This window comes from Eschscholzia californica, unplaced genomic scaffold, assembly GCF_041429995.1.
Source record: "Eschscholzia californica isolate CP2 unplaced genomic scaffold, dmEscCali1.0.p SCAF_1, whole genome shotgun sequence".
Classification (NCBI taxonomy): domain Eukaryota; kingdom Viridiplantae; phylum Streptophyta; class Magnoliopsida; order Ranunculales; family Papaveraceae; genus Eschscholzia; species Eschscholzia californica.
In genome coordinates this window covers 6,607,380-6,620,484 of record NW_028238198.1, presented here as the reverse complement: position 1 = coordinate 6,620,484, position 13,105 = coordinate 6,607,380, and positions in this window count along the sequence as shown.

The window sequence follows — 13,105 nt, the reverse complement described above, 5'->3', positions numbered from 1 at the left end:
AGCCGAGTAGAGGAAGATAGGAGGGATTTGAGATTTGAAATGTTACTCTCTGTTAATCAAATAATATGGTTATACAAGGGTATATATATAGTTTGTTGGAATCGTCTCTCCAGCAGGAGCGTTTTTTGCCCTTTTGACAAGGTTCCCTTTGTCGAAATAACTCAAATAACATACCGTTGCGTTCGTCTCGTCAAGGGCTTGAATTTCAAGCTTTGGCTTGCTCAAAACCGATTCCGTATGAATAAGATATTAATTTTCGAAGTTTGGGTTTAAATATGGAAATATGTGAAATATTTAAGGAAAGTCCCATATCGGGTAAGTTAAAGGAATATGTAGGGTTTATAATAAGCTGCTCTCCCATACTATAGTATGAATGAAATAAAGGTCCAACGATTTGCGTGGTTTGCACCACGCAAACCACGCACGCGCACGCGCACGCGCGTGGGCATTTAGGGCGCATTGGGCGCTTTAGAGGCGCTCGCACGCACTTTGCACTTTGCACTTTGCACTTTGCACTTTGCACTTTGCACTTTGCACTTTGCACTTTGACTATACGCTAGGAGCATAGAAGCCTTTGTTTTATTTTAAATACCAAAGGCAATCCGACGGACAAGATTAAATCTACATCCGACGGACCAGATTAAACCCGTGGATCAGTACCTCCTTTCTTCAAGAGGGTTGTGACTTTTCCCCCCAAAAGTGAGGGTTGTGACTTTTCCCTCCAAATGTGACTGTTAACAAACAGTCACCTCTCACCTTTAAATAAGCCATGAAACCAGACTTCAAAATTCACTTCGAATTAAGAGAGTTTAAGGCATTCAAGAGTTTTCAATACTTACTGACGTTCGAAAGAGTTTTCAGATCTAAGTACCTCCGATCCGAAAAGGTAATCCGTTGTATCCTGGGAGACAAATCGCCTATACTTTTGGTACAATAAACAGGGCGAATTATTGTCTTAAGGAAAGAGATCACTCGTCTCAGTTCTAACTAATATAATTTCTGTTCTTTATCCTCTTTCTTATTTTATTAGTTAAAGATACAATTTGTATCTGAAATTTAAAAACAGAGTACTAACCTTCTGTTTTTCATTTAAGAAATTTTAGTTAAAATACTGACTGTTTATCTCTGAAAAATTTCAGAAGGATATTATCATTGTTTAAAAGAAACAAGACGATAATATAGTATACGGATTAAAACAACAATCTTAAGACAATAATTTTATTTTGATTTGTATACTGAAAGGTGTATTCTGTTTTTCAGAAAAAATGGCAAGCAATGTTGAGTCAGAATGAAATCAGTTGGTCCAACCACTCATGCTGAAAAACCCGAGAAGTTCTGCGGGATTGATTTCAAACGCTGGCAACAGAAAATGTTGTTTTATCTGACTACCCTTGGGTAGGTCAAATATTTAACAGAAAGCAAGCCTGTGTTGAACGAAGATGGTGATGTTCAACACGTATCAGCAATCGAAGCATGGAAACATTCTGATTTTCTATGCAAGAATTATATCCTTAATTCCTTAGATAATGGGTTGTATAATATTTATTATGTTATGGATACTGCAAAGGATTTATGGGAAACTCTAGCAAATAAATATAAAACTGAGACTGCTGGAGTGAAAAAATTCATAGTAGGGAGATTTCTTGAATTTAAGATGACTGACATAAAGTCAGTAATGTTACAAGTTCAGGAATTCCAACTCATACTACAAGAATTAAAATCAGAACATATGGTTACAAATGAAGCTTTCCAGGTCAGGGCCATGATAGAAAAATTACCTCCTGGATGGAAAGATTTCAAAAATTATTTACGTCACAAAAATAAAGACATGTCCCTTGAGGAGTTAATTCTAAAACTCCGAGTGGAAGAGGACAGTAGAGTTGCAGAAAAGAAAAATGAAAAGTCTTCTTCTGATTCCAAGTTTAATATGATTGAGGGTGGTTCCACACCCAACCAAAAGCGTCAACGTCCTCCTAGTCAAGGAGCAGCCACAGGTAAGTCAAATAAACGAAAGTTTGAAGGTGACTGCTACACTTGTGGCAAGAGAGGACATCTTGCAAAAGATTGTCGTTCGAAAAACGGCAAAGTCAAGAAATATAAGAAGTCAAAAGGAAAGATCAAGGCAAAGAATCAAGCTTCTGTAGTAGAAGATAATGAGCCCGAAAATCTATGTGCTATGGTGACGGGAGTAGAAGACATTTCTGAAAAATTTCAGAAACTTAACTTGTGTTCTATGATTTCTGAAGTAAATCTCGTCGCAAATTCTATGGAATGGTGGGTTGATACGGGAGCAACAAGGCACATCTGTGCCGACAAAAATCTTTTCTCAAACTATACCGAAATAAATGGAGGAGAAACTTTATTCATGGGAAATGACGCTACCTCCAAGGCCGTGGGAAAAGGAAAGGTTATTCTGAAATTTACTTCTGGAAAAGAAGTAACTTTGAACAATGTACTGCATGCCCCAGATGTTCGAAAGAATCTTGTCTCTGGGTCTCTACTTAGCAAGAACGGTTTTAAACTTGTTTTTGTTTCTGATAAGTTTGTACTTTCTAAGAATGAAATGTATGTAGGGAAGGGATATTGTACTGGGGGGTTATTTAAGTTAAACGTTATGACTGTAACTCCTAAGAATATTAATAAAGATATTAGTTCTGCTTACATTGTGGACTCTTGTGAAATTTGGCATGAAAGGCTAGGTCATGTTCACCATAACTCTCTGAAGAAGTTAATGCACATGAACCTAATCCCGAAATTTAATACAGACTCTAAAACAAAATGTCATGTATGCATAGAATCTAAATTATCTAAGAAACCGTTCCATTCAATTGAAAGAATAACAGAACCATTAGACTTAGTACATAGTGATCTATGTGACTTAAAAATGGTCCAGACAAGAGGAGGAAAAAAGTACTTTATAGCCTTCATCGATGACTGTACAAGGTATTGTCATGTTTACTTATTGAGAAGTAAAGATGAGGCGATTGAGAAATTTGAACTTTATAAGAATGAAGTTGAAAATCAAATGAACAAAAAGATCAAAGCTTTAAGAAGTGACAGAGGTGGTGAATATGAGTCACCATTTGCTGAAATTTGTGCCAAAAGTGGCATTATTCATGAAACTACTGCCCCTTACTCACCCCAACAAAATGGTATAGCTGAACGTAAGAATCGAACTTTAAAAGAAATGATGAATGCTATGCTAATAAGTTCTGGACTACCCAAAACTTGTGGGGGGAAGCTATTCTTTCAGCAAATTACATATTAAATAAATTGCCTCATAAGACAACAGGTAAAATACCATATGAGATGTGGAAAGGAAGACCACCGTTGTTTAAATACATCAAAGTGTGGGGGTGCTTTGCTAAGGTGATGGTCCTTCCTCCTAAAAGAGTCAAAATAGGACCAAAAACAGTAGATTGTATCTTTATAGGACGTGCCATAAATAGCAGTGCCTATAGATTCTTGGTACACAAATCTGAGATTCCGGATATACAGATAAACACTATATTGGAATCCAGAGATGCTGAATTCTTTGAAAATACGTTTCCATACAAAACGAATTCAGATAGCTCCTCATTAAAAAGAAAACGTGACCAAACCGAAGTGGTAGAAGCATCTAACAAAGATGAATCTGAGTTAGAAAAAGAAACACTTCAAGAGATTGAACCCGAGTTAGAAACTGAAGAACCTCGAAAAAGTAAACGGACAAAGGTGGCAAAAACCTTTGGTCCCGATTTTCTGACATATCTATTGGAAAATGATCCACAGTCATTTGTAGAAGCTATGAGAAGCCCAGAAGCTTCCTTCTGGAAGGAAGCTGTAAACGATGAGATTACGTCCATCATGTATAATCACACTTGGGAACTAGTAGAATTGCCTCCAGGTTGCAAGCCTTTAGGTTGCAAATGGATCTTTAAGAAGAAAATGAAAACAGATGGATCAGTCGACAAGTATAAGGCAAGACTTGTAGCAAAAGGGTTCAGACAACGAGAAGGTCTTGATTACTTTGACACTTATTCTCTTGTAACTCGAATCACCTCTATTCGGTTGCTACTGGCAATAGCATCCATACATAATTTAGAAATACACCAAATGGATGTAAAAACTGCTTTCTTGAATGGGAAACTAGAAGAAGAAATATATATGAGTCAACCAGAAGGGTTTGTCATTCCCGGCCAAGAAAGAAAAGTATGCAAGCTAGTAAAATCACTTTATGGGCTAAAACAGGCTCCGAAGCAGTGGCATTTGAAATTTGATAATATATTGATATCAAATGGTTTCAAAATTAATGAATGCGATAAATGTGTCTATACTAAGACCACCGCAAATGGATGCATTATCCTATGTCTATATGTAGATGATATGTTAATTATGGGAAATAATTTAGATATCATAAATAAAACTAAGAAGATGTAGTCTAAAAATTTTGATATGAAAGATTTAGGCAAAGCAGAAGTCATCCTTGGCATGAAAATTTCTAAAACTGATAACGGAATAAGTTTATCACAGTCTCATTATGTTGAGAAGATTTTAGAAAAATTCTGCAAGACTGACCAAAAAGTTGCAAGTACACCGATAGACCCAAGCATTCACTTAATGAAAAATACGGGTCAAGGAGTCAGACAATTAGAGTATTCTAGAATTATCGGCAGTTTAATGTATCTAATGAACTGCACTCGACCAGACATAGCTTACTCAGTTAGCAAACTGAGTAGATATACAAGCAATCCCAGTAACATACATTGGAATGCTATCATTAGGGTTCTAAGATATCTGAGAAAAACTAAGGAATATGGGTTGAATTACACCAAATATCCCGAAGTACTAGAAGGGTACTCCGATGCAAATTGGATCTCAGATACAGATGATAGTAAGTCAACTAGTGGATATGTGTTTACACTAAGTGGGGCTGCCATTTCATGGAAATCTTCAAAGCAGACGTGCATAGCTCGATCCACAATGGAATCTGAATTCATTGCTCTGGATAAAGCAGGGGAAGAGGCAGAGTGGCTGCGAAACTTCCTGGAAGACATTCCAATTTGGTCCAAGCCTGTGCCAGCAATTAATATACACTGCGATAATCAAGCAGCGATTGCAAAGGCACATAGCAAAATGTATAATGGTAAGTCTCGTCATATAAGACGTCGACATAATACCGTAAAGCAATTGCTCTCAGAAGGAGTCATAACTGTAGATTATGTCAAGTCCAAAGATAACAGTGCGGATCCATTTACAAAAGGGTTATCTAGAGAGTTGGTAATTCCATCATCGAGGGGAATGGGGCTACTGCCTAATGAAAATGAGTAAAGTCATAACGGAAACCCAACCAAGCTGACTGGAGATCCCAAGATCTTGGTTCAATGGGAAACTGAAGTTATATACTGACTCGATAGTAACACTGAAAGAGAAATATCTCTTACCCATTCCTATGATGAATCAGTGTTGCCTGCAAATAGAAAGGATAAGCATTTGGCTTTTAGTAATTACTAATTTTAGAATTTCTTCTGAAATATGGTATTGCAGGATACCATTAAAAGAATTACCTATATGTGTGTGAACTGAGGCCGGTTCTATGAGAAGGTCGTAAAGGCAGACTTCTTTAACACACACACGAAAACCTGGGAATGTTCACGGCCGAAATGAACACAACCGAGAACTACAGAAAGTAAGGAACTAGCTGTGTGATAGTTATTGCATTGGTATGCAGTTCATAAGACTCAGTTCAAGACATATGTTCACTAAAGTCTTTGCAAACCCGATAACTATTCGCTACGGAAGATTCAAAGCCAAAAGCTATCTTTCCCGATGCAGAAAACTTCCGTTTGAGAACTATAGCAATGCTAACAGCATATTCGAAAGATCAATATTTATTCATGTGGGGGATTGTTGGAATCGACTTTCCAGTAGGAGCGTTTTTTGCCCTTTTGACAAGGTTACCTTTGTCGAAATAACTCAAATAACGTACCGTTGCGTTCGTCTCGTCGAGGGCTTGAATTTCAAGCTTTGGTTTGCTCAAAACCGATTCTGTATGAATAAGATATTAATTTTCGAAGTTTGGGTTTAAATATGAAAATATGTGAAATATTTAAGGAAAGTCCCATATCGGGTAAGTTAAAGGAATATGTAGGGTTTATAATAAGCTGCTCTCCCATACTATAGTATGAATGAAATAAAGGTCCAACGATTTGCGTGGTTTGCACCACGCAAACCGCGCACGCGCGTGGGCGAATGGGCGTTTAGGGCGCATTGGGCGCTTTAGAGGCGCTCGCACGCACTTTGCACTTTGACTATGCTTCTAGGAGCATAGAAGCCTTTGTTTTATTTTAAATACCAAAGGCAATCCGACGGACAAAATTAAATCTACATCCGACGGACCAGATTAAACCCGTGGATCAGTACCTCCTTTCTTCAAGAGGGTTGTGACTTTTCCCCCCAAAAGTGAGGGTTGTGACTTTTCCCTCCAAATGTGACTTTTAACAAACAGTCACGTCTCACCTTTAAATAAGCCATGAAACCAGACTTCAAAATTCACTTCGAATTAAGAGAGTTTAAGGCATTCAAGAGTTTTCAATACTTACTGACGTTCGAAAGAGTTTTCAGATCTAAGTACCTCCGATCCGAAAAGGTAATCCGTTGTATCCTGGGAGACAAATCGCCTATACTGTTGGTACAATAAACAGGGCGAATTATTGTCTTAAGGAAAGAGATCACTCGCCTCGGTTCTAACTAATATAATTTCTGTTCTTTATCCTCTTTCTTATTTTATTAGTTAAAGATACAATTTGTATCTGAAATTTAAAAACAGAGTACTAACCTTCTGTTTTTCATTTAAGGAATTTTAGTTAAAATACTGACTGTTTATCTCTGAAAAATTTCAGAAGGATATTATCATTGTTTAAAAGAAACAAGACGATAATATAGTATACAGATTAAAACAACATAGTTTACATAAGATAACAATGAAAAGATTTACTAAGATACAAATCTAGGTTAAGTAATTGACTAAGTCCAATTCGGTTGTGAGGAGAGGATCGGCTGGTATATGGGTAGACCCGGATGGGTCATGTATACACAGTGTTAATAGTTTTGGCCCGGTCGTGGATGGGGGAAGCTTCATAAATGGATGTATTTGGATCATACCTTAAGCGAGAAAGAAGGTGTTTGTCTGGCCTCGAGGAATTCATTGCTTTCCCACAATTGAGAGTTCTTCGGAAAAACATCCGTCATTACATTGAATAGCATAGCTAGGGTGTTAGATTTCCTTGGTAAGAATTCTGTTTTATTTCAATGAATCTTTAAGTACAATTCTAATCTCCATTTATAGGTAGAGTTTAGAAGAAAACTAAAGTTAGTTACAATCTTAACAGAAATCCTAATTAGTTAGTTTTCCTAACTAATTCTTTATTTGCTACAGGTGCCTATAGAAGTTTCTTGTTGTGCTTGACCATCACACCAGACTTCCACACCAGACTTCATGGACTATTTTGACTTGGACTGCTTGACTTGGACTTGGACCACAACCCTAGTCTGTATTGACCATTTGACTAGAGTTGACTGTATAAAAGAAAATGTCTTGCCCTATTTTCATTTCATCTGGTTCTCTCAAACCCTAGTTCTTACAACCCCCCTCAAACGAATGGGGAAGAGAGAGACGATGAACCATTAGTTTGGATCTCAACTTCTGAAACAGATCAAAATCTAAACCCTTTGTAAAGATGTCCGCTACTTGATCTTTTGTGGGAATATGAAGAACAACAACCAACCCTTCCGAAACCAGATCCCTTACATAATGAAAGTCGACTTCAATATGCTTCGTTCTCGCGTGGAAAACTGGATTGGAGGCTAGGTATTTCGCACTTATGTTGTCGCAGTAAAGCTTAAATGGTTTCTGTAAAGGAAACCGAAGCTCGGCCATCAGGTATGAAATCCATACGACCTCAGTTGCCATTGTTGATAAGGCTTTATATTCTGCCTCTGTAGAGGACTTTGCTACTGTCGCTTGTTTCTTTGAGCTCCAAGATATGATGTTTGACCCTAAGAAGACACAGTACCCAGCAGTAGACTTTCTGGAGTCAGGACATCCTGCCCAGTCTGAGTCTGAGAAAGCTGTTATTGTTGTTAGATCACTTGGAGATAATCGAACTCCAGAACCAACTGAGCCTTTTAAATACCTGAGAATCTTCTTGACCAAAATTAGATGGGTTGAAGTAGGACTATGCATGAACTGAGCTGTGTAGTTTACAGCAAAAGAAATGTCTGGTCTGGTTAATGTCAAATATTGCAGAGCCCCAACTAGACTTCTGTATTCAGTTGGATTGGAGAGAATTTCACCATTGTGAATAGATACCCTTTGTCCACTAGACACAGGGAGCTTTGAAGGCTTTGAATTTAATAACCCAGGTTTCTTGAGAAGTTGTAGTGTGTATTTATTCTGAGTTAACAATATGGAACTTGAAGTTGTATCATAAGTAACCTCTATACCCAGAAAATATGATAATAAACCCAAATCTTTCATCTTGAATTCTCTGCTGAGATCAGTAATGAGAGTACTTATTTGAGTATTTGAGCTTCCTGTTAGTATTATGTCATCTACATAGAGTAGAAGAACCATAATATCTGAGTTACTATGCATGACAAACATTGATTGGTCTGATCTGCTCTTCTGAAAACCATATGCATATAAGAATGTTGCAAATTTATTGAACCAGGCCCTTGGTGCCTGTTTTAGGCCATACAAGGCTTTGTGTAAGTGGCAGACATGAGTCTCTTTTCCTTGTTGAACAAATCCAGGTGGTTGTATCATATATACTGCCTCATCTAAAGTTCCATGTAGGAAAGCATTTGATACATCTAGTTGTTTTATTTGCCAAGATCTTGAGACAGCAATAGAAAGAACTAATCTGATGGTATTGGATTTAACAACTGGACTAAATGTTTCTTCATAGTCCACACCCTCTTGTTGGTGAAAACCCTTTGCTACCAATCTGGCCTTATATCTTTCAATAGTCCCATCACTTTTCTGTTTCAATTTAAAAACCCACTTGCAGCCAAGAATATTCATATTATCATTTGAGGGTACTAGAGACCATGTCTTATTGTCTTGTAATGCTGAAAATTCTTCATGCATAGCTTTCACCCATTCATTATGTTTTGAGGCTTCTTTATAACTAGTGGGTTCAGTAGGAAGCTCCAAAATGGATAAGAAAGCAACATCTAATAGGTGAGATGATGAATAGTGGGCAACAAAATCAGATGGAAGTTGCTTTTGCTTCACAATACCATTTCTGCCTCTAGTGATAACACAATCAGTCTGTTGTTGTTGGACTTGTAGTGTTGAGTTTGCTGGTGTACTAGTAGAACCACTAGGAATGCCCAACTCAGGAGAATATAGACAACTAGATACTGTGTTTGTTGGTGGACTAGTGTTAATACTAGATGTGCCCAAATCAGTTGAGACAGGCTGAATTGTATCCAAAGTAGGCAGAGGTAACAAAATCTGAGAACTAGTATTCTGATCACCACTAGGCATAGAATTATTGATGTGAGCATAGGGAAAATTGTTCTCATCAAAAGTGACATGCCTAGACATGTAAATCCTTTTAGAAACAGGATCATAACATCTATAACCCTTGTGTTCAGCACTATAGCCCAAAAATACACATTGAACACTCTTAGGGCTGAGCTTATCCTTTCTAAGTTCTCCTAGATGAGGGTAGCAAGCACACCCAAAGATTTTCAGTTGTGTGTAATCAGGAGATAAATGAAATAGAGTCTCAAAGGGAGACAAACCCTTTAATGTGGGTGTTGGGACTCTATTGATAATGTAGACAGCAGTATTGAAAGCATCAAACCATAAAGTTTTTGGTAATGAACAGTGAAAGGATAAGGTATTACCTAATTCAGTGATGTGCCTGTGTTTTCTCTCTGCCTTACCATTCTGTTGTGGAGTGTAAGGACAGGAGCATCTAAAGAGAATACCATTTGAATCCAAAAAGGCTCTAAAGTCACCTTTCTTTAGCTCAGGTGCTCCATCAGATTGGAAATACACAATTTTTGTCTTGAGTAAGTTTTCACTTGTTGCCTTAAAGTGAGTAAAGCACTTTATACTGTCTGACCTGAGCTTCATTGGGTATATCCAACTATATTTGCTATAGTCATCTAAGAAAAGTATATAATATCTTGCCCCATTAGGAGTGCACACAGGGGCTGGTCCCCAAATATCACAATGAACTAGATATAAAGATGTATTAGTTGTGGATGAAGAAGTCTCAAATGGTTGACACTTGCTTTTACCCAATTCACAAGACTTGCAGAAAACCTTACTTGTGGTGTTAGAAACAACAATCTTATTCTCCTTATGTAGTTGCTTAATGATCCCATTATGAGAATGTCCTAGTCTGGCATGCCAAATGTCAAAACTAGTAACAACATGTGCCACATGAGCCTGATCAGAATGTAGATTATGTGAATGAACCTCTATAGGGTAAAGATTGTTCTTAACAGGACCTTCTGCTAGAACTTTTTGTGACCAAATATCTTTAATATTGTAACCCCATGGTGAGAATTCAACAGAACATGAATTCTCTTTTGTAAACTTGGATATGGACAGCAAGTTTCTTTTTAGGGTAGGAACACAAAGTACTTTATTTAGAGTAAAATCATGACTTGATGTAGATAATTGAGAATTTCCAATACTAGAGATGGAGAGAAGATTACCACTACCCACCATGACAGCCTCTGTTCCATTATATGGCTGAATAGACTTGAGATTTGCAGCTGAATGTGTCATATGGCTGCTGGCACCAGTATCAGCTAGCCAAGCTTGATCTTTAATATCTGTCTTATGTGATGAGGTGAGAACATGACACTCTTCATTTATAATAATATCATCCTCTGTCTGATTTGTATCATTTATGATTTCTGACTCACATTCTAGAAATATATCATCACTATCAACACATATTGTTGTATGACATTCATGAAATACATCAGTAGAGTCATCATCCTCATACACATAGTCATATATAATAGCATTATTGCATTCTAGAAGGGATTCATCTTCATATAGAAAAGATTGAGACTCAATAGGTTCCTTGGGTGTTCCTGAGCCTTGAATTTCCTGCTCACTTTTAGACTCAGTATGATATCCACTGTGGGACTTGTTTTTGATAAACCTAAAGTAACAAACCCCAGCAGAGTGACCCCATCTTTTGCAAATGCCACAAGGAACAGTAGAGAAATCAAAATCTTCTGCTTTTTGATTCTTATGCTTGATGTTATCTGAATGAGTATGCTGCTGTTGGGATGAAGACATATCCCTTTTTGCAGAATTTTGATTTCTATAATATGAAGGAGATGGCTTTTTAAATTGTTTATTCACTGTACTCCTAACATAATAGGCTTCTTGATCTTCTTGTTTGGAAATAAGCCACTGTTCATGTTGGGTGAGTCTAGACTTAAGTTGTATGAAGGACAATAGTTCATTGTTAGCTCTTAAGGCAATGATAAATTGATCATAATCTGAACTAAGTCCCTGAATAGCAATCCTGACCAAGTCTGAATCACTAATTCTATCATTGACAGATATAAGAGAATCTGCCAATTGTTTGATCTCTCTGAGATATTCAGAGATTGAAACATTTCCCTTCTTGATGGACTGTAGTTTCTTTCTAAGTTGGTCTTTCTTAGACTCAAGACCTTCATTATGGGTAAGGTTAAGACAATCCCAAATTTCTTGAGCTGAATTCAGTCCATATGTATCATAATAGACTGACTTGGATAAAGTACTCTTAAGGTATGATTTGACAAAACTCTCTTTACTTCTCCATATTTGATAATCAGGGTTAACTTGCTCAACCCCATGTATTATTTTAAGTTGTGGTGGTGATTCAATGGTACCATTAACAAACCCTAGAAGATCATATGTTACTAACAATGTTTCCACTTGATCCTTCCACATCAGGAAGTTAGAATCATCAAGTTTTTCTGTGATAAAACTAGTAACAGAAGAGATAGGAGGAAGGTTACCAAGATTTGCTGAAGCCATGATTGAATGTGGAAGCGTGCTTGAAGACAAGTCTGAAGAAACAGTAAGTTTTCCTTGAAAACTTGATTAGATTTCTTCTTCTTTCTTCAAATTTATCTATAGAACTAAGAACTGATGATGAATTTTACTGAGTTTTGATCATCTTTTTGCTTTGTGTTTGATTTTACGAGGTTTGAATTGATTGCTATTGAATTCAAGAGAAGGAAACCCTAATTTTGGATCTAATCTGAGTCTGATACCATGTTAGATTTCCTTGGTAAGAATTTTGTTTTATTTCAATGAATCTTTAAGTACAATTCTAATCTCCATTTATAGGTAGAGTTTAGAAGAAAACTAAAGTTAGTTACAATCTTAACAGAAATCCTAATTAGTTAGTTTTCCTAACTAATTCTTTATTTGCTACAGGTGCCTATAGAAGTTTCTTGTTGTGCTTGACCATCACACCAGACTTCATGGACTATTTTGACTTGGACTGCTTGACTTGGACTTGGACCACAACCCTAGTCTGTATTGACCATTTGACTAGAGTTGACTGTATAAAAGAAAATGTCTTGCCCTATTTTCATTTCATCTGGTTCTCTCAAACCCTAGTTCTTACATAGGGACTAAAAGATACAATTGAGAGATGGATTTATTGCATGAAGATTAGGGCAATAAAATAACTTGCGAAATGGGACTTCATTGATATCGTATTGAAATGCAGATGAAAGACTGACAGTCGACTTTTATCTGGAATGCGAGCCAATAAGAAATGAATAAATAAAACAAAATAAAATAATGGTACGTGGTTCCTATTCAGTAATACTTGTAATTGTATTACGAAAACTAGCCTAGAGACGAACGGACCTATTATATAAAAAACGATTCACATTACTGCGGATGTCACTGGTCTAAGATGCTTAATGACTGTATGGGCCCCTTCAAGCCATTCGTGGGGAAGGTGACTGAAGAGAGCATGAAGCAGAGCAACTATATCACCTCAAAAGAAACACATTAGAGTTCTTACTTGTATTAGTGTAACTAAGCATAGGTTACTATAGAAAGCATGAATCTTAG